The sequence below is a fragment of the Notolepis coatsorum genome (assembly GCF_963971535.1).
Source record: "Notolepis coatsorum genome assembly, chromosome: 12".
Lineage (NCBI taxonomy): Eukaryota > Metazoa > Chordata > Actinopteri > Aulopiformes > Paralepididae > Notolepis > Notolepis coatsorum.
The window spans coordinates 128,174,074-128,200,633 of NC_140176.1; the positions used below are offsets into that span (position 1 = coordinate 128,174,074).

Genomic DNA, 26,560 nt, shown 5'->3' on the forward strand with positions numbered 1-26,560 from the left:
AAATGATGAAGAGGGGAGCAGAGAGGGCAGTGACGGGGACGGTAGTGATTACGTTTGAGGGTGGGGTTGTTCCTAGGGAGGTGTTTGTAGGGCGTAGGATGTATAGGGTTAGGGAATTTGTTCATAATCCTCTTAGGTGCTATAGGTGCCAGGGGTTTGGCCATATAGCTACCACGTGTAGGAAGGGGATGAGGTGCGCTAGGTGTGGCGGGGAACATGAATATGGGAATTGTGGAGAGGGAGTGAAGCCAAAGTGCTGTAGTTGTGGTGGGGAGCATAGTGTAGCGTTTCGGGGGTGCGAGGTGATGATGAAGGAGGTCGCGGATCGGAGAGAGAGAAGGGAGGGTAAGTTGACGTATGCTGGGGCGGTTAGCAGGGCAGGACAGGGTAGCCAAGAAAGGGTGCAGGGGGTTGAAGGAGGGCATTTGGCAGTGAGGGTAGAGCAGGTGGAAAGAGAGAGGGGAAGGGAGGAGAAATTAGGTATTGTGGCCTTCGTGGCAGGGGTAGTTACTGGTATGGCAGAGGCTAAGGGTAGAACAGAGATGGTGAAGATGATTGTTAGGATAGCGGTTCAACATCTGGGATTGGAAGGTCTGGACTGGAAGGAGGTGTGTAATGAATTGGCTGAGGGGGCTGCGAGGGACAAGGCTGCGAGGGACAAAGCAGCCCAGGATAAGATAGCAGGGGGCAAGGAGGGTCCCGCGGAGGGGGGCTCAGGCAGGAAGTAGCAGCAGTAGCTGCACTCCAATGGACAATGTAGTTGATGACAGGGTCCAGTAGAAGAAGAAAAAGAAGGTGAAGAAGGAGAAGAAGGAGAAGAAGAAGAGCCCATAAAAAGAATTGCGGAGGGCAGTAATACGCCACGATGCGTCTACTCTGCCGGAAATTCAAATAAGAAGAAGAAGAAGAAGAACGAGTCATTTTGCATCTTCGACCAGACCGAACGGATGGACTGAAGCCAGAAGCCAACAAGGGATCTACAGCCTCAGATAAGTTACATCTTTAAAATAAATGTCATAGTACAGGATTAGTAGACATTGGATCAAATCAGGACCAAATACTCTGGACATTGAAGATGTGGACAAAATTCTCCAAAGGAGCAGGACTGGCTGTTATGCTTTGTTTCACATTCTACTGGCTGTACGTGAGTTATAGTATTGTTAATTATGAAAATCAAAAACAAAGGACCCAGGTGTTGGCAAAATTGCAGCCCTGCCCTGAAAGACCTCCTAAGCTGCTGGGACCATTGGCAGTGGAGTTCAACAAGTCACTGACATTAGACTCAGTCAGGAGGGAGAACCTTGATCTCCGGGCCGGAGGGCGATTCAAACCCCAATACTGCATCGCCCGACAGAAGGTGGCGGTCATCATCCCGTTTCGCAACCGGTTCCACCACCTGAAGTACTGGCTGTACTACCTCCATCCTATCCTGCAACGCCAGCAGCTGGACTACGGTATCTACATCATCAACCAGCACGTCAACGGGACGTTCAACAGAGCCAAGCTGATGAACGTGGGCTTCGTTGAGGCCCTGAAGGAGGACGACTACGACTGTTTTGTCTTCAGCGATGTGGACCTGGTTCCCATGGACGACCGCAACATCTACAGATGTTTTAGCCAGCCTCGGCACCTGTCTGTGGCTGTGGACAAGTTTCCTTTCAAGCTGCCATATAAAAACATATCTGGTGGAGTTACAGCTCTGTCTAAAGAACAGTTCTTGAAGGTCAATGGTTTCGCCAATCGATTCTGAGGTTGGGGAGGTGAGGACGACGAAATGTACAAACGCATTTCACTCCGTGGCATGAACCTCTCTCGGCCAGACCATCAAGTTGGCAAATACAGGATGATCTGGCATACGAGAGACTTTCACAATGCCAACAATGAGAAGAGGTTTGCTCTAATAGCGGAAACCAGAGTAAAAATGGACAAAGATGGAATCAACTCACTTAAGTACAGCGTGGTTAAGACTGAGAAAGATAAGCTCTTTACTTTCATCACTGTTGATGTTGGCAGTCCTGCATAGCTGACTATCTTTATAGTCAAATTCATGCCTCCAAGAAAGGGTAACCATAATTAACAATCTGTATAGTCAAAGTCATGCCTTCAAGAGGGGTTAACCATAAATAGCAAACTGTATAGTCAAAGTCATGCCTCCAAGAGGGGTTAACCATAAATAACAATCTGTATAGTCAAGGTCATGCCTCCAAGAGGGGTTAATCTATAACACTAGCCATAACACTGATGATGGAACAATAGTTCCGAAACATGTTTGTTTCCATTTCAGGCTGCCATTAAATATTAATGAACCTGAGAGTGCTGGTCCGGCTTTCCTGCTTTCTTTACATCCAAGAGGGGTTAACCATACATTTAATAAAATCCATGGAATATTGGCTACCGAACTGTTGGATGTTCCGACACATACACTGTGCCTTTTTCCCCACTTAGGATGTATAAGAGCCGTATAATTGAGAGTTGCAACACGCTTTGATCTCGCCGACAGGCGATCACGTGGTTCACGTAGCTACCTTAGTTCCAATTTGTTTTTGCACTGGGCACTGTCGACTTGATTTCAACGGGACAGAACGGCAGAACTACTACTGTTACAGCTATTTTTGGTACTTATTAACACAATGTGCATTGATCACTGTTGCGTTATATCATTTACATGTCTGCTACTTTAATATTTACATTATATTACTTTATATATAGGCGATGACGGCAATTTCTAACGTTACTATGCTAGCTGTAACTGATGACTATTATTTTACATTAGCCATATCACCAGTTGTTACACACTCAAGCATAATTGTATTAATCAGCCCAAATTACAGTTATATGTTGACAACACTTTATATTCTATATATATAATAGCATTTCTGGGGAGTGGCAGAGAGACAGAATTAGTCAGTGTTTCTGTTGTCTGTCGACTGTCCCATAACCTAGGATAAGTTACGAAAAATATTAATGCATAGGCTAACGTTACATACTGTACCATTTACAGTATGCATTAATATTTTTCTTGTGCTTCTATGGTCATAAATACACACATCTTAATGCTATCTATAAGACATTCATACATGCACAAAGTGAATATGGAAATGCAGTGAATATCATACCTCAAGCTGTTTACTCTGCATTTCTTAGCATTTACATTTCATACTGTAACCATTGATGTATTATAAAAGCTCTTATAATACATCCATGACTAACTTAAACGCTGTTCATACTGTATATCTTAGCACATTCTTACCTACCTTTACCGTTTATTCTATTTATATATCATACATAATATGCAAGTAAAATTACACTGCACTGCACTTTACCGCTTCTTTTGCACTTCTGGTTCAATGCTACACTGGATTAAATGTCTTTCGTTGTTTCAGAACTTGTAGTCTAGATTCAACTGTATTGTCATTTGCACAATCTAAATATCAATCATGCCAGATACTACTCAATTAAGCCAAGAAAGAAGTTTGGTCAACAGTTTTAAATATACAAGGCAACCAATTGCATTCCGCACATTTATTTTTATTATAGGCCTTTATTACATGGCGTTTTCACATTTGCCGAAATGCTTGCTTGTGATTGGTCAATAGCGCGCGTCAGAGGTCAGTTATCAGACAATAATGACCGCTGTGGGACAATAATGACCGCTGTGCGCAGCTGTTCGCAATCAAGCCCACAATAATGACCGCTGTGCGCAGCTGTTCGCAATCAAGCCCACTGACATCAGTGCAAACTGCCGGCTGCCGGGGAAGCTGCTGGGGGGCGGAGCGACGAGCACTCAGCGGAGCCAGAACCAGTGTTACTGTTGCGAGTCGATGTAAAATGAATTAGGTATATTGTTAGTAAGTTAGCCATGTAATAAGCGGGATAATGTATAGCTATACTCGATCATTGTCGCAAAATAATTGACCTTCACTGACGTTTAAAACACCTTGCCGAGGCGGCTCGGTATTTTAAACTTTTGTGTCGGTCAATTATTTTGCGACAATGACCTCGTAGCTATACATTATCCCTTACATAATATGTCCAGGTAGAGGGTAAAGGTCCAGTCTTCCACTCCTGTTGTTCGTAGTGCTAGATTCAAGCCTTGCGGTCACGACTGCTGCTCACACACCTCAGACTGGACACGCACGCATGTCATTACAGTGGTTGAAATATATTACAAATATTATCCTAGAAAACAAAACAGGGAGATAGCGAGTTAAGGAGTTGCTCATGCACTCTACAACAACACACATCTTGTATCTCTTCTCCATCTAACATTTCCATTCCACAGCATGCAAGCGTCCTGCTTCAATAGGTGTATCATTTGTGTATGTGACAATCAGTGATGCCACAGATTACTTGTAAAAGTAATCTGATTACTGATTACTGATTACTCCTTTAAAAAGTAATCTTAGTTACTTTACTGATTACTTGATTATCAGAGTAACTTAGTGTTGAAAGCTACAGGTCGCCTCTATACATCTCAATCACCTACTCGAGATATAAACCTGCGGCCGCTCGATATCCCCCGGCGAGGTGCTAAACTCGCCAAGTTCTCGAGTCAATTTACTATTTCTGTCTAGATTACTTCAAGTCACTGGTCTTGTGATATCCAGTTGATATGAAATGTAATCATGAAGAGTTGTTAATCTCTTCTTGTTTGAAATAAACCGAATATTTTGTTTAGGAGAACTATTATATCATGTAATAAAAATAATATTATTATTATCATTATCATCATTTTACGAAAGGGCTTGTAATACTGCTCATTTGAAAGCTTGGTTGTATTACTACTTTTTTAATAAGTATTACCACTGTACTAACACGTAATCATTGTTTGCACTCCCTGGCCCCTCCTGTCCTCCTCCTCCTCCGTCAACGGAACCCGCAAACAACACTCATCTATATGCTTAGTATTTCTTATCAGTACATAGCATATACATATATAAATCTATATATTTTAGCTGAAAAGCATTAACCAGTCAATTGATTCAATCTGTATTTCAGGACATAGTCACCTCAGAGGAAATCAGGGCGCGGCTGGTATTTGCTGGCAGGGATCAGTCCAAGAACTCAATGGATTATAAAAAGTCATCTTTATTTCAATGAAGTTACAGAAAAAGACTAAATAAAAAATATCCATTACAGTTTAAAAGATTATATAAAAACAAAACATGTCATCTGCATCTTGGTCTTCCAAGTCACACACTGGTAAAAACTTCAAAATCTCTCAAAGAAGTCTGTAGGCACCATTCTTCTTCTCTCTCCTTCTCCGTGTAAAAATTCTCCGTGCTCTCGCCAGTTGGCCCTTTTTATAAGGTCTGTCACGTCATGCCATCATCAGTACATAGCTCCAATCACTGTACAGTACGTGTCATATCCCTCCTTCAGTTATTTGTTACTTTGCAGTTACATATCAAATCAAGTAATTCATAAGAATACAAAGCCCCTCTTCTAGGCCTTGCATTCCAGCCGGTCACTCCCCTACTGCATGGGGCCTCTTTCGTTCTGACTCACTCTAACAGTAAGAGAAACCGGCAGAACAGTAAGAGAATGCAGGCATGGCAGGCAAGGGTTATGATACCTTCTGTAGGTAGCGTAATATATCTTACATAGCCCAACACATACATATCCAGATATATACAGGTACAATAGGTTACAGGTACAATACAGTACTCGGTGTACTATATTACATTAGTTTACATTACATTATAGTCATTATAGTCTGCTCTCCTCTCTTTCCTCTTCTGCGGCCTCTCCTGCTGCCTCTCAGGGTCACATTCTTTATGGTTAACTCCCTACTGCAGGCTTGCTCTTACAGACACCTCTATGCAGACCAGGCAATTCCTTCTTAAGCAGAAACATATGATTTGCCGATAAAGCATATAATCAATATAGCATTATACATATCTATACCTTTATACCTACAGTATATATGTTTCCATCATTATATCATGACTTGTGGTACTTTAACATGTGTTTACACATAACGTGTTTCTATTCCATTGTCCAGGAAGAATCTACAGACGTTCCCCATAATCATATATAGGATCAGGATGTCACCCTCAGTGTCACTTAGTTGGCTGTGACACTTTACACCCCCTCTGTCATCCTGGTCAGTCATTTTCCATTGTCTTAATAGCGTCTGTACTGGGGGACGAGATGGCGATTGTGGGGTCACGTGGCTGTGACTCTCCACACCCCCTCTGCCATCTTGGTACCTTGCTACCCTGGTAGCCGGCGGGAAGACTTGCATCTGTTGTTCCCTGGCTGGACGGCTCGACAGGATAGGGGTCACGTTGTTGCTTGGTATCCGGCGGGAAGACTTGCATCTGTTGTTCCCGGCCGATGCACCCAGGTCGTTGTCGTCTCGGTCATCTTGGTCATCTTGGTCATCTTGGTCATCTTGGTCATCTTGGTCATCTTGGGGTCGCCCCCTCTGACCTCTTGGATCTCTCCCATAGTCTGAGGTAGGTTGATTTGAATTGTAGCAGCAGTCCTCTATTGAAGTGTGGTTGGCCTGGTCTTGTGACCCTGTCCGTAGGCCTCGCAGGACATCACAGATACAGTCCACAGAGGACTCATTTCTTTTCTCTCTTTCAGGTCCATTCAGGGCTCCCGTCGCCCTGTAACCTGGGTCCAGGCCGATGTCTCTCTGTCCGGTCTGGGAGGTCTAGGAGGTCTGGGAGGTCTGGGAGGTCTGGGAGGTCTGGGAGGTCTAGATGAGGACCCTGAGGATGCTCTGGAGCTTGACCTATCCCGGTCTTCCTCCAGTTCCGATTTCTGACCTGAGTCAGTATATTCCTTCTTGCCATCCGCTGCGTCGTCCGCTGACTCCCACCCAGAGAGTGTGGCACTAAGAGTGTGGCACTGATTCAGGTTTTGTCCCTTTACCAGCGCACATTGTTCCCAGGCCTCTCGGACTGTTGCGTCCGTCCACTTCCTTCTTGCACAGGGGATCGACCCTGTGTTGTGCTTGTCTCGGTCCAGACTGGGTAGTTAGTTACTGTTATGTCTGGTGTTAGCTCTGGCTAGTTAGCCAGCTTGTAGATCCAGGCTATGTAGCCTCTTATAGACTCAGCTCCTGCTGATAACACCAGCCTGTATTATTACGCCGGTTCCATTTCCGTCCCAGTAGCAGGACTTATTCTGATTTTAAGTAAACATTAGGTTACTTCCGGTTGAGGTGACCTGGTACCTATTTTTTCTACTTAGGTTTCGACTGTAATTACGTTACTTTTTAGTCGTGAGTAAACTTTTACTGCTATCACAGAAATATACTTTAAGTGTGATTCTTTCTTTGAGTAGAACCTTCTACGTTTTTTTGACTGTAAGAAAACATTACGTAACTTTTTAGTCGTGAGTAAACTTTTACTGCTATCACAGAAATATACTTTAAGTGTGATTCTTTCTTTGAGTAGAACCTTCTACGTTTTTTGACTGTAAGAAAACATTACGTAACTTTTTAGTCGTGAGTAAACTTTTACTGCTATCACAGAAATATACTTTAAGTGTGATTCTTTCTTTGAGTAGAACCTTCTACGTTTTTTGACTGTAAGAAAACATTACGTAACTTTTTAGTCGTGAGTAAACTTTTACTGCTATCACAGAAATATACTTTAAGTGTGATTCTTTCTTTGAGTAGAACCTTCTACGTTTTTTGACTGTAAGAAAACATTACGTAACTTTTTAGTCGTGAGTAAACTTTTACTGCTATCACAGATATATACTTTAAGTGTGATTCTTTCTTTGAGTAGAACCTTCTACGTTTTTTGACTGTAAGAAAACATTACGTAACTTTTTAGTCGTGAGTAAACTTTTACTGCTATCACAGAAATATACTTTAAGTGTGATTCTTTCTTTGAGTAGAACCTTCTACGTTTTTTGACTGTAAGAAAACATTACGTAACTTTTTAGTCGTGAGTAAACTTTTACTGCTATCACAGAAATATACTTTAAGTGTGATTCTTTCTTTGAGTAGAACCTTCTACGTTTGGTTTTTTTTCAAATCTGTAATTAATTCTACTCCAGAGGCACCCGACAGCAGTCATTTCGGTTCATATTCTTTCGGTTTTTGATACCTATTTAAATAGTATAAAGCCCAACTCACTTGAACTTATGTTCTTAGCCCCGGAACCTCCAATCCGTTTTGACAGACCTATAAACCAGTGACTTGGCCGCCCAAGCACCACAGCGTCCTGTATGCTGAGGCTTCCAAGTCCCCACAAATCTGATAGGCCCGTCGGATACAGAGACCCTGATGCTCGCTCTGTCCCCCCGCGTCAAGGTGCTAAGCTTGATGAGAGTTTGCAGAGTCTAAATTTTTTACCCATAGGTGCTGGTGAGTGTACATCTCATGCAGCTGATATGGCTGGTAGGGTGCTAACCCACCAAATGGTTGCTGTCAGGAAATCCCTTCCGAATGAAATAGATTACAAATTCACTTTACTTTACTCTGGGTTTAGAGCAAGGACGGACATCTTTATATATTATACTTAGAATATATACAAAACTTTTGTAGTATTCTATGTCATGTTTCTTCCTAAATGACAATAACACTTTATATTATTCCTCTTGACAGATGAGCTATATGTCAAGTGCAGTTTGCACTTGCTTGAGTCACTTGTGTCAGGGCCCCAGAGGGTAAGGATACTATTGATTCTCCTTCCGGGCCTTGAATTCCTCCCTTGTTGTCCTCACCTCTGCTTGCTGTTCTGGGGTTAGTGCGGCCCACTCGTCTGCAGGTAGGTATTGGTACTTCTTTTTCCCTGTTCTGTCCTTGGTTGTTTTCGGGGGGAACTCCTGGGAGGCCCCCCTTTTGTCAGATAGCATTTTAACTTGGTCATACAGCATACATTCGATACGTAGCTGGTCTTGTGACCATGCTGCACATCGGGCTGCCAGTGGGTTACCCCCTGGGACTCCTCTGAGTAGCTTTTCAAGCAGTGAGCATGATCCTTGCATAGGTGTTCCATTCATGACTGATTCTGCTGCATCATTGAGAGACATGCTCCCGCCTCGCACCTGTGCGATTAGTTTCTCCACCATCTTATACCCTGGATCTTGACCGGGGGTCCTTACTTCTCTTTCCATCAGTTGGTCCATTGAGGCCCTTTCGGGGATCTCTAGTCCTTTGAGATGTCTCAACATGCGAGCTAGCGTCTCGTGTGCTTGTATCTCCTGAGCGAGCATCTGCTGCGCCAGCTTCTCATGAGCTAGCATCTGCTGCGCCAGTTTCTTCTGAGCTACCCGTGCCAACTTCTCCTGAGCTAGCATCTGCCGCGCCAGCCTCTCCTGAGCTACCCGTGCCAGCTTCTCCTGGGCTAGCATCTCCTGGGCTGGCTTCTCTTGTGCTAGCTCCTCCTGAGCTAGCTTCTGGCGTGCCAGCTCCTCCTGAGCTAGCATCTCTCGTGCTAGCTCCTCCTGAGCTAGCTTCTGGCGTGCCAGCTCCTCCTGAGCTAGCATCTCTCGTGCTAGCTCCTCCTGAGCTAGCTTCTCTCGTGCTAGCTCCTCTTGAGCTAGCTTCTCTCGTGCTAGCTCCTCCTGAGCTAGCTTCTCTCGTGCTAGCTCCTCCTGAGCTAGCTTCTCTCGTGCTGGCTCCTCTTGAGCTAGCTTCTCTCGTGCTAGCTCCTCCTGAGCTAGCTTCTCTCGTGCTAGCTCCTCTTGAGCTAGCTTCTCTCGTGCTAGCTCCTCCTGAGCTAGCTTCTCTCGTGCTAGCTCCTCTTGAGCTAGCTTCTCTCGTGCTAGCTCCTCTTGAGCTAGCTTCTCTCGTGCTAGCTCCTCCTGAGCTAGCTTCTCTCGTGCTAGCTCCTCTTGAGCTAGCTTCTCTCGTGCTAGCTCCTCCTGAGCTAGCTTCTCTCGTGCTAGCTCCTCCTGAGCTAGCTTCTGGGTGTTAGCACTGGCTTGTTAGCCGATGTAGTGCTAGTTAGCTTCCGTCTGGCTACGGCCAGCTCCTGGGTCTTCCGTCTAGCCAGCTCATGGGTCGCACCGTCTGGCTAGCTCATGGGTCTTCCGTCTGGCTAGGGCCAGCTCATGGGTGTTAGCACTGGCTTGTTAGCCGATGTAGTGCTAGTTAGCTTCGCCTTTCTGTGAACGGTCGTTTTGACTTCGCTTCACATCCAGTCTCCCATACTCACATACGGTATCTTTGGGCTAGGTAGCCATCCAGCTCGCCTTTCTGTGAACGGTCGTTTTGACTGCGCTTCACATCCAGTCTCCCATACTCACATACGGTATCTTTGGGGTAGGTAGCCATCCAGCTCGCCTTTCTGTGAACGGTCGTTTTGACTGCGCTTCACATCCAGTCTCCCATGCTCACATACGGTATCTTTGGGCTAGGTAGCCATCCAGCTCGCCTTTCTGTGAACGGTCGTTTGACTGCGCTTCTGTCTCTCTAAACTGCCAGACATTTTAGAGAGAGGGTTTTCTTTACCCCCTTTTTTTTTTTTTTTTTAATCCAATTTTGCGGGCTCAACCGCTCCACCAGCAATGCCCCCACTATGCAGATGCCTTTAATTTGCCACTGCTCTCCATCGAGGGCCCTACAGATCAATATCCTTTGACTGGTGTATTCTAAAACTCGGTTCTCCGTTTTTTTTTTTTTTCAATATTTCTAGTTTATTTTATTTTGGCTGTTATCTTACCGATCTCAGCCCTAACCCAGGGACGCCATGTTGAAAGCTACAGGTCGCCTCTATACATCTCAATCACCTACTCGAGATATAAACCTGCGGCCGCTCGATATCCCCCGGCGAGGTGCTAAACTCGCCAAGTTCTCGAGTCAATTTACTATTTCTGTCTAGATTACTTCAAGTCACTGGTCTTGTGATATCCAGTTGATATGAAATGTAATCATGAAGAGTTGTTAATCTCTTCTTGTTTGAAATAAACCGAATATTTTGTTTAGGAGAACTATTATATCATGTAATAAAAATAATATTATTATTATCATTATCATCATTTTACGAAAGGGCTTGTAATACTGCTCATTTGAAAGCTTGGTTGTATTACTACTTTTTTAATAAGTATTACCACTGTACTAACACGTAATCATTGTTTGCACTCCCTGGCCCCTCCTGTCCTCCTCCTCCTCCGTCAACGGAACCCGCAAACAACACTCATCTATATGCTTAGTATTTCTTATCAGTACATAGCATATACATATATAAATCTATATATTTTAGCTGAAAAGCATTAACCAGTCAATTGATTCAATCTGTATTTCAGGACATAGTCACCTCAGAGGAAATCAGGGCGCGGCTGGTATTTGCTGGCAGGGATCAGTCCAAGAACTCAATGGATTATAAAAAGTCATCTTTATTTCAATGAAGTTACAGAAAAAGACTAAATAAAAAATATCCATTACAGTTTAAAAGATTATATAAAAACAAAACATGTCATCTGCATCTTGGTCTTCCAAGTCACACACTGGTAAAAACTTCAAAATCTCTCAAAGAAGTCTGTAGGCACCATTCTTCTTCTCTCTCCTTCTCCGTGTAAAAATTCTCCGTGCTCTCGCCAGTTGGCCCTTTTTATAAGGTCTGTCACGTCATGCCATCATCAGTACATAGCTCCAATCACTGTACAGTACGTGTCATATCCCTCCTTCAGTTATTTGTTACTTTGCAGTTACATATCAAATCAAGTAATTCATAAGAATACAAAGCCCCTCTTCTAGGCCTTGCATTCCAGCCGGTCACTCCCCTACTGCATGGGGCCTCTTTCGTTCTGACTCACTCTAACAGTAAGAGAAACCGGCAGAACAGTAAGAGAATGCAGGCATGGCAGGCAAGGGTTATGATACCTTCTGTAGGTAGCGTAATATATCTTACATAGCCCAACACATACATATCCAGATATATACAGGTACAATAGGTTACAGGTACAATACAGTACTCGGTGTACTATATTACATTAGTTTACATTACATTATAGTCATTATAGTCTGCTCTCCTCTCTTTCCTCTTCTGCGGCCTCTCCTGCTGCCTCTCAGGGTCACATTCTTTATGGTTAACTCCCTACTGCAGGCTTGCTCTTACAGACACCTCTATGCAGACCAGGCAATTCCTTCTTAAGCAGAAACATATGATTTGCCGATAAAGCATATAATCAATATAGCATTATACATATCTATACCTTTATACCTACAGTATATATGTTTCCATCATTATATCATGACTTGTGGTACTTTAACATGTGTTTACACATAACGTGTTTCTATTCCATTGTCCAGGAAGAATCTACAGACGTTCCCCATAATCATATATAGGATCAGGATGTCACCCTCAGTGTCACTTAGTTGGCTGTGACACTTTACACTTAGTTACTTTGAAAGTAACTAGGTTACGAAGTCGTCCCCCCTGCTGCTGCCACAACATAAGAATGACCAAAAAAATTGAGTAAAATGTACTTAGTTTGAGTAAAATGTACTAATAGGGCAGGTAGGCCTATCTATAGATCTATAGATTTCACAAAAGATAAATGGTCAATAACACCACATGTAGGCTGATATGTAGCTTTACTGACAACCTACATACTGCAGTATGGTGTTCCATGTTCATGAATAGTGCAATGCAAAAGATGTTTAACTCAAAGGTGGAACATACTGTTTGGCTGGTGCAGCTCCGAGTCCTGTAGAAGTCGATGGTCATGCTGTGCTGTATATTCCATATGCGGTAGACAGTATTTTGTTTCCTCCGCAAAGTTAATGTTTTTTTCACCCGGCTTAGCTGACACAAACGTTATGTAGACTAGTGAACTTCCAGTGCAAGAAAGTGTTACCAGCGCGAGCGTCTCCCTGCTAGCTCGCAGTTTAGGTCAGCCTGATAATAACAATAACAGCCGCGCCCACCAGCATGGATCAACACGCGAGGTTGCGTGCTGTGACGTCACTCCCCAATACTAGGAAAAGCTCTCCAAACGTATATTTGACTGTCGAAAACGAAAGAAAATACTGCATTCCACCTGCATTATGATGAGATAGTAACGAAATAGTAACGCACAGCCACTTGGACAAGTAACTGCAATCAGATTACTGGCTTGTAAATATTAACGCGTTAGATTACTATTTTCGGGGGAAAGTAATCAGATTACAATAACGCGTTACTTAGTAACGCGTTAGTGACATCACTGGTGACAATTTGAATCTTTGAGGTGTGGAGGAAATATGCATAATTAACACTATTATAAACACTATTATATTAATAATAATTGATTGTAATACCATATCCCTCCACTAGGACATAAAAGGTCATATTAAGGGTCACTTGCAGACATGCCTGTATTTGAGTGTCAACAAGTAATGAAATGCATTGTCATGTTGTTGATGCAAAATTGAATTCTGAAGTATCATGTAATTTGGCCATATTGTAATTTGGGATAGTATGTCATCATGTGTTGATGGGCCAATTACAAGGTATAATGTAATATTGTGAAGGGATGTCATCATGTGTTGACCGGCCAATAACAGGGTATATGTCATCAGGTATTATTGACATGTTGAATTCTGTGTCAAACTGATAAGAGATTTGCTTTTGGGATAAGGAGCAGAGCCTTCAAGCTGATTGGTTTAATGATCATTTACATCATGAATCAGATGTCCAATAGGCCACAGGATAAATTACACAAGGGTCATTGATTGGTTAAGATAAGTTTAGTACGATAAGAATAACCCACCTCTTTTGTTTGTTATAAAAGCTGATGTTATTGTGATGTTTTTTAGTCTCTCCTTCAGAAGAACGCTGAAGGTAGTCAGATAGTTATCTCTGTTGGACGTAGCTGCATTGGGCAGAGGTAATGATGCGATATCTCTGATTAGCAAACATCTGGCTGGAGTTTGATAGTCTCTAAGATCAGTATCAAAGCGTTTTTGGTGTCAGGGGCACGATTTCTGTCTGGGGTAACGAATACAGCTGGACTGTGCCTGGCCGGAACGCTTGGATTTTGATACAGATGGGGATAGATTAACTCGGTCTAAAGAAGGTTCTCTCTGAGTGTGACCACTGCACTGTCCCAAACCTCTGACACTAAAATGAGTGTGACCACTGCACCTTCTTGATATGACCTGGAAGAACGCCAGCTTTTCGAGTGGCTGCGGTCTGAAATAAGATAAGGCTGACTCACAGAGCCAGGAGCAGAATATATTTTTTCTTTCTGAGTAAAACACGCAATAAGAGCAGAACAAATTACAGAAATATATTATAATGGAATAAAGCTAGCATTTAAAATAGTGTAGAATCGGAAGATTATTTCAGTGTAAGGGGTTTGAGGCAGGAAGGTTGGTTGTATAGAATAAAACCAATGGAGCTTACCCACTTACCATTGACGGTATGAGTCAACGCGAGGCTATCTTGATGAAAGACAGATGAGAGATGAAGATGCGTAAACAGACTGACGCCGAGATTCATTATGTTGTATAATTGAGATTAGGGAAGTTGGATTTGTTTATCAGTCCTGAGGAGGCTGGATAAAAGTAACCGTAAAATTGCATGCATGCATAAAATAATAATAATTATGAACAAATACGGAGACGCTGGCCGAAAAAGATTGTATCTATAAATAATGGTCCCAGAAAATATGCTGGCCGGAAAAGATTATGATCTATAAACCAGGTCCGGGCGTCAAAACGTAAAAAAATCTTGAAAAAGAAGTTGTAATTATTTCAGAAATAAAAGAAATAAAAGAAATTCCAAACGAAACGTAAATTAAACAAACTAGATATTAATTATAAAGTAGTTATGTTTTTTAAAGGGACATGAGTGCAACAGTGGCGTAGACACTGACAGTTCAAGCCACTGCAAGGTGGCCTGAACTGATAAGCACACACACGCGAGGGCCCTGCAAGCCCCCTGGCAGCCAGCCAGGGCCCTATTCCCTGTACCTGGTTCAACTAAGTCGATCAAGAGTCACATTATCCAGATTCAGTTAACCCGATGTTTGAAGCCGGGATTTTCCTGTTCCTCGAAGGTGGATTCAGTCTCGTTAACTCGATCCAGACTTGAGACCCAGGATAAGTGCGCGCGGCCGCTTCAGTTGAAAAGCCAGCACGTATCGATAGCAGAGATCCTGATTCTCTAGCGGCATTGATTGATTAATTGATTTAAAACTTTATTAACATATTGCAGTACGGCTCAATCGCCTCGCCGACAAGTTAAATGCGTTATCTATAGGCTAATTTTAAGTCCCTCATTACCTCAATCAATCAGATTATATTTCTTTAAACTTGCCTGCTGGATTGAATAATCAAATGAGATCTTGCTAGCGAAAATAATTAGTTAAACTGTTATACAGAATAACGATACGGCTCTCTTACCCATTGATTGATGTATGGTCGATCTTTTACTTATCTCCACTGTGGTGTAACGGATTCTTCTTTTGACTTTCACGCAGACGACCGGGGTTCGAAACCTAGTCTTTTCCTTCCTTTTGCAATGTAGGAATAATTCAATTTGGTGCACGTTGAGAGCTATATAAAGAATGACATCCTCAATGCATGTAGATTTATAATATTTTAACTTAAAACTAGGCTACCTTTGCGTATAATCATTAATATTATATTCCAAAAAATTATATTAGAAACACAGGGTTTCGAACACCGGTCGCCGGGTTGCCAGGATTGAGCACTACCGCTGCGCCACTGTGCCAGATGGGTTAAATTCATTGTTTATACATTAATGAACGAGAGACCCGTGTTTAGAATATTCTTTATTTTGAATGAAGTTTTATCTCTCTATTCTCATTCATTAATGTGACGTCAACGGCTCATTCAATTTCTCAAATCCGTCAAACAGCGCATCTCATCAGACATTTTAATCCCAGTTACAATATCACACAAGATCCACAATTTTATGCTTGAATGAAACAAAATCCAGGCGCTCCTCTCCTTCCTTGCTCCTCATCCACAGCGGAGAATATGAAAGGAATCAGAGCCAAACGAGCGATAGGTTTCAATCATTAAGGATATCCCCGCGGGATTCACATTTGCAATGCTGCGCGTTGTTAAAATAACCACATAATGTGTACATCGCACCGAGCGAGCGCCACGGTACATAACGTGCATTATTTAGGACAAAGTGAATTTAGTATCAGCATTTTGGGTCTATTTTACATTTCAAAAGCCCCCTCTGGAAGAATGGAGCACAAAAACGTAATTCAGAATGGTATAATGCAGATCCTAGACTGTGGGAATAATTTCAGGAAACGCGCTGTCACTTCTTTGCGGGGGCGTGGCGATGGTTCATCCGGCTAACTTGAACTTAAACCCTGCTCTCGACCAGGCTCGAACTTTTTGATCTGTTGTCATGGTGATTTAGACAATCCAGCTTCGGGGAACGGGAAAGTCCGGCTTAAGTCAGACTTGACCGAAAGTTATCCGGCTAACTCAGTTATCCAGGTACGGGGAACGGGGCCCAGGACACACAGAGAGACACAGAAGAATAAATAAATAAACTGGCCCATATTAAAGTGTCATAGATAATAAATATACATGTGGGTATATGTTTTAATGGCCAAATATTGTTGTGTGTCAATGTTTGTTTACTGTTGTTGTAAATGTCACTACTAACCACCAGTGTTTAGATACCAGGAAAATAATAAGTATATGAATATACTGAGCAGAGAGGGTGAAAGGATCGCCTTGATCACACGATCTCTTCATCAAATCTGTTACATTATCGGCACAACACTGCTGATGATAACAAAATTGGGAACAAGAGATATATATATAAATATATATATAGGATAAGATAAATAAAACAAAAGACATGGGAAAAACCTACATCAAAACCAAGGAGAAAAGAGTGTTGAAGGGTCCGTCAAAAGACATGGAATGCCATGGGCCTGAAGTTGTGAAGACAAAATTAAAGTCACAACTAGGAGGCCAAGAGACCAAAATACGAACCAATCAGGCATTTCCCCTCCGTTCAAACTGGGAAAGGATAAAAGCTTGTAAGCAACTAGAAAATGAAACCACAGGGGAGTTTTTGGATAGACTATTAGCAGTATATGCCTATCACAGCGGCAGAACTATGCCTCCAGGTGACATTCGGGGGAACACAGAACAGCAATTGGGAAACTGTTTCCTGGAAGGACTGAGAACAAAGTACAGTGGAACAGCTCAGATGTCTTGCATAGGGTGTGAGACTGCAAGATTAGATGAAGTATTAAGATATGCAAGTCATGAAGAGCAAGACCTGAGGAACGAAGGGTGGCGGAGAGTAGAAGAAGTGAGAAATCAATTACGGCTACAGCAGCTACAGACATTTGAGCATCCAAATGTCCGACCCAATGGTCTAAAGGGACCAGAAAATAGGAGATACAGTTTCTTTAAGCCTCCACAAAAGGGAAAACTAAGGGTGGACGCCCAGGAGGTAGAGATACGTGCCGAAATTGTGGAAAAGAGGGACACTGGCAGAGAGAGTGCCCTACGGCCAGAAAAAGATGACGGAAATAGATGGGGAAGGCCCCCGGGAAGGAGGGTGACTATACTCCCCCAATATCTCCATATTGAGTGACAGCTCAAAATGTACAATAATGACAGATGAGCCAGAGGTATACAATATGATAAAATATGGGGTAGCCAAACCTATATATTATTATTCATGGGACCTATCAACAGGTCCTGATTCGATATCTGAACAAATAGTTAAAGAAATTAAGACTGGATGGGAGTTTGAAGCGGACGTCATGTCCCCACCAGAATTACATGTCACAGCGAAAACTGGGACAAAACCTGACCCCCAGTTTGAGGAAGAATGATTAAAAAACCAATTTTCTCTGCTAAAAGGAAAATACATATACGTTTCAAAAGAATTCTGTGCATTATCTGTACAACTGCCTGAAATAGAATATACACTTTTTTCTGTTCCAGGCAGCATAGCTCACGTCTCAATCTGTAAAGCAAAAGATAAGACGTGGCAGGGAGTAGGACCATGGCTGGCACTATGTGAAGCCGTTACTGATAGGCAACCTTCCTAAAATGGAGCCCAATATTCCAGAACTATGGAGGTTTTCAAAATCTCCTATCCCCAGGTATTCATGGGAACGCACCAGATTCATGTAGTGCCACCAGAATATATCTCCAAATGACACAAGGATTGCCTAAAATATTGGAAGAGGTACCAAGCGGCCTATGGGCAAAAGATAAATATGACGTAGGCTTAATAAAAAGGAGCCACTCCCCTGGTGGTGCAACCGAAAGGTTCACATGGGCCCTGCAAGGCCCAATACCCCCTCCGGCCGGATGTTGAGGCAGGCATTACTCCAGTATTAGAAGAAAGAGAATGCCCTAAGACCAGAAGACTACATGACAAAAAGAGGGGGGGGACTCTTACTGACAGAGTGAGGGAACAGACAGCACCTCTAAACTTTGTAGAATTAGCCGAAACAATTAAATACATCAAATGTAATTTACATGATAAAAGGGAAAATACAGAGATATTAAAACAGCACAACTCACGGCTCAGTGGGGTTTGTGTGAGCGGGCTGGTGGGCTCTGATAAGGTTATCAAGATCAAAGTGGGCAAAGAATTACAGGCCCGCGGCTGTCACTGACAGACAGAGGCACAGACTATAAAGGGCTATTTCCCTATTTTAACTAGCTTGAGCTATGGTTTAAAACCATTGATCAAAGGGGGGAGGACAGAGGAAATAGCCATTTGATTGAGCTATGGTTTAAAACCATTGTTTAAGGGGGCTCAACATCAAAGTGACCAAACTAAGCCTAAGATAAGAACAGAATAAAATAGAATAAAAATGGAATAAAATAAAATAGTAACAAAATACTGAAGTCTACAGTAGGTGTAATATTGCACATTGCTGTTTCAAAACTAAGAGTCCAGGAAGATGGTAACCATTGATTGTTTTACTGTTGTCTGTTCTCAAATTACAATTGTGTAAAACTGAAATACACAACAACAACAAAAAAAAGAATAATCACACAATTGTTGTAAATTACATTGAATTACAGTATACAATACAAATACATTGTATGTGTAAAATGACTTCAACTAAATGTAAAATGACCAAAATAAGCTAAAGCAAAATGTCACTTAAATGCTGAGGTGAATGTGCCTTTTAAATAAAGTACAATATTTACAAAGTTCACTCAACTAAAATATGAAACAGAAAGTTCTTTGAGTTGACTGAGAATTAGCATAACATTAGCAATACAGGTAGGCTAACCAGGAGTTAACACGAGTGGATCCAAACTAAGCAAACATGTTAACTGAGCATTACAGACTCACACAGGTGAAATAAATTGCAATATGATGTTTGCACAATACAAAAACTTACAAGCAATAATTTCCAAGGATGGAAGAATAGGAACTGGATGCTGAGAGCAGACCTCATATCGAAATACTTTCTGGGGTGATGAAATAGCTGACCTGGCAGTGTCACATGACTGAATTAGCCAATAGCATCAAAGCTAGAACAAGCTAAAGAAAATGAGTGCAGTACTCAAAACGTTCACAAGAGAAGGAAACATTTTTTCCATCCAAGTTATAAATAGCCTAGAAGGAGGAGAGGAAATAAAGCAGGAATAATGCACCAATCTAACAAAGGTTCTAGTTTTTTTTCGATCCGCTCGCAGGTGAAAAAAGCCCTACTGAAACCACGGGAGGGCCACTTCATAGCCTGCAACCAGGAGAACTTGGATCCATACCAGGACCATACCAGGTCCTGCTCATCACCACGTCATTCTGCCATTCAAGGTGGCAGAACAACCAAACTTGGATCCATGCCAGCCACTGCAGGAAATGTTTCAAGCCACAAGAAGTATCCTTGAAAAAGACGATTAAAAGATTTCTATGATAAAACCAAACAAAAGTATTAGAGAGAAACCCTGGTTTAGTTAGGCGCCGGGTGGACCAGCTATATTGAGTAATCAATATTTCCGACAGTCCACTAATTTATTATTTTTCCTTTTTTGTTTTGAGGTAACTCTGGGTGGAGACTTTAGCTCTGTAGAGGGTACGCCCTGAGCCCGGCATGCCTCAAAGAAGACGGTTAGGTTTAAGGTAGTTATATGAGTGGTAGGGAACCAGGGTTGCTCAAATACAAATATCATTGTATATATTTAGGGTTTGACACCAAGGACGTTTTTGCTCACCACTTTTTCTGTTTGTATTCTGTGTAATAGTATGCTTGTAACTGAGGGGTACAATTCCCTGACTGTATTGAATAAGTATGGTATCATTAAACCACTACTGAGTTATGTACATTACTACTGGCCATACAGTACACATGTATGTGAGATGAACACCCCCACAATAACACGGCTTCACAAGAAATACTGTTTAGAAGAATATTTATTAGAAGAGCACCAAGATTATCTTACATTACTTATCAAGATTGAGAATTGCGCTTGTAAGGCGAAGAATGTGCATGAATAGGTCAAGAGCGTAAGTCCATGAGCATATTACGCAGGAGATAATTAATACCACCTGTATCATAAGAATTATATATGGTACACTAGTAGGTCAGCTGGAGATACTAAGGGGGTTCCCTCCGGTTGTAAGCCAGCAGGGGAGAGGATTTGTCGGTAGCAAAAGTCTGGATCAACGAGGAATAAGGAGACTCCAGGTACAGGAGACAGTGCAGTAATCCCTTGATCCGTAGACAAACAACAGCTATTCTCCGGTATGCAGTGCCGCATGGAGGAAAGCTAGCCAGCCTCAGAGTCTTAGAGGCGGGCTCGACGGTGCTCCTCACAGGGTAAATCCCACACGGTAGTGGGTGTAGACGATTCTCCGCTCCAGCAGCCACAGGACCAAAGCAAATATAATCCAGCCGAAAAGGGCTCTGTAGTCGTCGGGTAAGTTATCCAGTGTACATATCCACACGGTTCTCGTCTAGGGCTCCTCGGATGACGGCACCAGGTTAGGCCGCCCAGCCTGGATAAGCACACTAGCTCGGTACGATGAAACGTTGGTAATGCTGGTCACTGTAGAACGGTAGCCGCACGATACACTATACATAATAGACTATTACTTAATAATAGAATAGGTCGAACTCGACGATACAGCGTTAAACTCTGACACTTCAGCTATCAATTCGCACGCGGTCTCAAGGCTCTATTTCGGGGCAAAACGGGCCCACTTCACAGCACGTTGTATCGTGGTGTGAGGCTTCAACTTATTGGTTAACATACTGCTGTATCCACCTGCGACGTATTTATACGTGAGGTGAACAATCTAGTACCAGCCTTATTTCTGTCTCGTATTCCTGCGCAGAACCGGGCATGTCCAGGCATGTCTTAGCGGTGACTTTGAACTAGACATTGGGGGGTATGGCCGTGGCGCCTAGGGGATCGCTGTCCAATAGGAGAACGAATATTATGGTCTGGCCTGTACTAGGTAAAGGGATATTCCGTGTATATGTACAAAGAATATACAAGGGATATCAGACGATATACAAATACTATACAATATATCTCAAGTAATAAATATATATATTCGGTTTAATCTGACCCTTCGTAACAATGCTACTTGTTAATAGTAGTGTCTATTGCTAATATTTGTTCCTCTTGAGTATAAATTGTCTTGGTGCTATAGTTTGTTAACTGTGCACTACAGACCAGTTTGCCAGTAGCAGTGTTTCAGCTGTGCACCAGTGAGTCTTCGTGGTTCTAAGTAGGTTAACTGTGTCCTGGCTGTAGTAGAACCAGGTTAACTGTGTCCTGGCTGTTGTAGAACCAGGTTAACTGTGTCCTGGCTGTAGTAGAACCAGGTTAACTGTGTCCTGGCTGTTAGTAGAAACACTATGCTTATGGCAGATCAATCAGCATGGATTGTCTGTAAACTTTAATACATGGCAGTTTGGTTTGTTAGAACAGACTGTAATCTTATGCTTATGGCAGATCAATCAGCATGGATTGTCTGTAAACTTTAATACATGGCAGTTTGGTTTGTTAGAACAGACTGTAATCTTCACTTGCTTATGGCAGATCAATCAGCATGGATTGTCTGTAAACTTTCACTTGCTTATGGCCAGTGATGCCACAGATTACTTGTAAAAGTAATCCGATTACTGATTACTGATTACTCCTTTAAAAAGTAATCCAAGTTACTTTACTGATTACTTGATTATCAGAGTAACTTAGTTACTTTGAAAGTAACTAGGTTACGAAGTCGTCGTCGTTCCCCCAACAGTTTTTTTAAAACGCTTTATTGAAAGTGCATAAATTGTTTTTAACTTGTTTCTCTGCACATAACGTAAATTGTTAAACTAGTGCTTCAGCTTCTGTACCATCAAGTATGGTAAAGCAACAGTCAATGATGCTCACAGCATTAGAGCAGCCAGCCAGTGGTTTTACAAAACCAGTGTATATCCATTCACATCTAACAAATGCAGGCTGAACTATTCAATTATATCAACTGTAACTATTAAATTGTTTTTATAAATGTCTCTCTATAAACATACAATCAGTCTCTCTTTAACATGTAAATTAACTGTAAATCTGGCAAATAAGAGCTTTTGCTCTGCCACCATCAAATATACATTAATCAATAGGGAAAGAAACAATCTCTTTCTTTTGCTGTTTGGCTGGCCTCCGAGTCCTCCTGTACCTAGTCGAAGCGTCGTAGTGTTGTGATTCCAGATGCGTTCAATGCAATTGGATGTGCTGTTTTTAGCGGTAGACAGTATTTACGTTTAGGTCGCTTTCACATATAGTTTTGGTGGACTCGGTGCGGTTCTGGGGGTGAAGTTGAAACATCTGAACAATGTCACGCGGTCGAAAAGGGCGCTTGTCTATTGGACAGTGGAAATGTGTGTGTGGCTGCTGCGATCCCGTGTGTGCGCGCGCGCATGTGTGTGTGTCTGTGTGTGTACTGCGGAGCCCTTCAGATCAGCGGAGCCGAGTTTTCACATGGCATTGATCCATTGTTCTATTGAAGCACATTACCACCATCCTCTCGCTAAACAACTTGTAGACCACAGTGTTTTTATGAGTGCCCACAAGTAGCTGTTTTAATAATATAATAAGCCGCGCGCCTCGGTAATAATAATAAGCCGCGTTTTTTCTTCCTGTAAGCGTTTTGGGGTGGAATTCTCAGACGAATGCAACGGAGCCCTGCTGTCACACGATTGGCGCATATGTCACATGACGTGCTGTGAAGACCCGCCCTACTCTGCCTCTGATTCGCAGACTGTGGATGGGGAATGTGATTGGGCCAAAGCAGAGTCACTCACAGACAGAGAGTCCAGTCACGCCGCGGGCCACATTCTTGTGTAACCCTTTCACTGCCACACCACGTCACTCCCAAATAAGAAAAACAGCTCAAAAATGTATTTTTGACTGTCGAAAACGAAATAAAATACTGCATTCCGCCTGCATTATGAATGTATGATGAGATAGTAACGAAATAGTAATGCACAGCCACTTGGACAAGTAACTGCAATCAGATTACTGGCTTTTAAAGATTAACGCGTTAGATTACTATTTTCGGGGAAAAGTAATCAGATTACAATAACGCGTTACTTAGTAACCGGCATCACTGCTTATGGCAGATCAATCAGCATGGATTGTCTGTAAACTTTATGCATTGTTGTCAATTGCCATATCTTGCTATGCTCGCTCATGCCTGTATTTTTTATGTCCGTTCTATTTTATAATTTTTATTTTATTTTATTTTATTTTTATTTTACTATTTTTAAACTGAATCATTTTAAACTATTTTTACTATTTGTGTTACTGAAAACTGTAAGCGGAGAGCCTATTGGGATGCTAGATCCTAATGTGAAACACTGTGATTCTACCTGTCTATCTTTTTATGCTCGCTTATGCCTGTATTTTTTACTGTTGTGAAGCACTTTGAACTGCAACCTCTGTATGAAAAGTGCTATACAAATAAAGTTATTATTATTATTAGTGTTTTAAATATGGCTTCCATTGTGAAAGACTTTATACATACTCCTTCAATGGAGTTATTGACTGAGTGTACAAAGGAACACCTGCAAAACATTGTTGATAATTTAGAAAAATTTTAAGTGGAAGTGAGGGAATAATGAGGTGCAAGGTTTTGTAATTTAGTATATCCTTACATTATACAATATTGCTACTGACTTAAATATTTCCCCCTTGAAAATAGTTAACATGTTGTTTCCAGAATGATGCGTGTGGTGCTCAACATCAACAGGGATGAGCATGTCACTAATGCAAACTTGTATGGGGGGGTGCTAAAGGTGAGCGATAAAGTGGCAGTCAGGAGAATGAGGCTGGCAGGTCACTGCCAGAGACACCATGAGATGCCACCCAGCAAACTTGTGCTGTGGGAACCAACACATGGGCATCGATCACGAGGACGTCCCACATTAACCTACGTGGACGTCAGTGGAGGCTGCTGACCAAATTTTTAGGTGAAGCACAAATTATTATATTATATTATATATTAAATAATATTTTTAAAACATCCCCCACTGTGTGTCAGTGGTCAGTGGACACAGATGAAAACATATTAACATTAGGTGACAGCGGACCTGACCAGATGAAAACATATTAGGTGACAGCGCACCTGACCAGATGAAATCATATTAGGTGACAGCGCACCTGACCAGATGAAATCATATTAGGTGACAGCGCACCTGACCAGATCAAAACATATTAGGTGACAGCGCACCTGATCAGATCAAAACATTTTAGGTGACAGCGCACCTGACCATATCAAAACATATTAGGTGAAGGTGACAAGGAAGCCACAGACTCATACCCCCCCGACACTCAACTAACCGCCTCGGACAGTTCTTCATACCAGTGGCCATCTCGTCCGCCTAGTTATAGTTGAAAGTGGGGGTGCAAATTTTTTTTGTTTTTTTTGTTTTTTTTTGACAGGCGGTTTGGAGGGGGTCCGGCACGACCCCCTCCACGGCAGATATTTTTTTCATTTAATGAACCTGTACGTGCAATTTCCTGCAATATAGAGCCTTCAATCTTGACTAATAAAGCTGCTCTTTTCACTATAAAACTCAGTTTATATTGCAGTATGATAGCCAATTACTATAATAATAATAATATTAAAAAATGGAATTAACATATTGCAGAATGGGTACAATATAGTACGGCTCAATACACACAATTGTTAAGGGTAGCAGACCAGAAAAAGACTTTTGTTTTGTTTACATCAGGGTCCCCCATTTACAATTCATAATGAATTGTAAGTAAGGGTGCAATTAACACCGTGCAATCCATTATTTGTGGAGCCTGCCCTTTAAGTCTTTGAGCTATTAGGCTACTAGGGTTCTTACTTTGCGTTTTGGTGTACTGAAAAATGCTCCGATGTCTGTATTCTTTCTTTTTTCTGCCATGTTACCTGGTTGGCTGGACACACACACACACACACACATTTTCATTTCAGGTATTGTACCTTAAGATAATTGAACATCTTGATTTACCGTAAATCCTCAAATATAGGACGGGTCTTCTATTTACCTCAGCTGCAAAGAGCACCAGGCCTTTATTAGAGAGGCTTATATAAGAGGCAGGCCTTAATTTCAAAAAATGACACTCATGGACATAATCCCTTCATTTTCAGACTTTTATTGCATTATTATTATAATAAAAAAATAAAAAATAAAAAAAAAAAAATTGGGGGGGGCCCTCGTCACTAAAGGCCCACGGGCCGCGGCCGTCGTTAATCCGGCCCTGCTCGTCAGCCATAGCGAACGTTAAAATTTGCAAACGAAGTCAACGTTATCCAGCTGACGACACCACATATCTAGATATATGACAACGTTAGCTAGCGGCTAGCACTAAAGCTAACGCCAACCAGAGGGAAACTTTGTTATTATTATTATTATTATTATTATTATTATTATTGGTATGACCAGATGGCATTTCGGACCGTGAAACAATTTTATTGTATTGCGTGGTAGAAGTTATACCACTCAATAGTAAAGATGATGTCTAACATAATAGTTTGTTCGAACAACTGAACTTACTTAGTGGAAGATCCTGCTGTTGTGACAAAGTGTTCACGCTGCCTGCGTACCAGTTTACACCTGGAGGCTGCCTGCAGCGCTGAGTGCGCGTCCGCTCTGTCTGCTGGGGGCTGGATCAAACCATATCGGGCAGGGGGGTGTCGCAATCTTTGGAAACTTAAAAACTTGCTATTAAGTGTCATTGCGTATTATTAATTTGATTGAAATTACGTAGTTATGGTTAGATAATATTTATATATTGGGGGGGGATATATCATATGATCAAAAAGTGAGGGAGCAAAGAGACAAGTTTGCTCCCCCAAGTTCAATACTGGTAGAGCACCCGCTTCGCCTGCTCAATTACGTAGGCGCCTATGGCCATCAGGCTCCACAACAGTGGGCAGCGACTGCTGCCAGACATCGACCTAGAACTAATAGGAACCCAAGTAGGACAATAACACTACCTTATGCATACTGCACCTTATGTGGATACTGTGATACTGTGAATAATGAATAATGTATATTTCAGTTAGTTAGATAGTAAATTATATTGACCTATTTGTTTACACTGCTTGTGTTGTTTTCACTACCTGTACCCCCCCCCCCTTCCCCCATGCTGCTATGATGCCTGAATTTCCCCAAGGGGATCAATAAA

General features: G+C 42.0%; 1 pseudogene across 1 annotated transcript in view; it reads left to right on the forward strand.

Annotated features, from left to right (window-relative positions):
• The window catches only part of LOC311238052 (beta-1,4-galactosyltransferase 2-like), a 28,843-nt pseudogene extending 26,820 nt beyond the window's left edge, over positions 1-2,023 (forward strand). The window contains exon 4 of the transcript in view: positions 1,186-2,023. The product of the transcript in view is annotated as a beta-1,4-galactosyltransferase 2-like (transcript). The remainder of the gene's footprint in view (positions 1-1,185) is intronic.
• Positions 2,024-26,560: the final 24,537 nt, after the last annotated feature.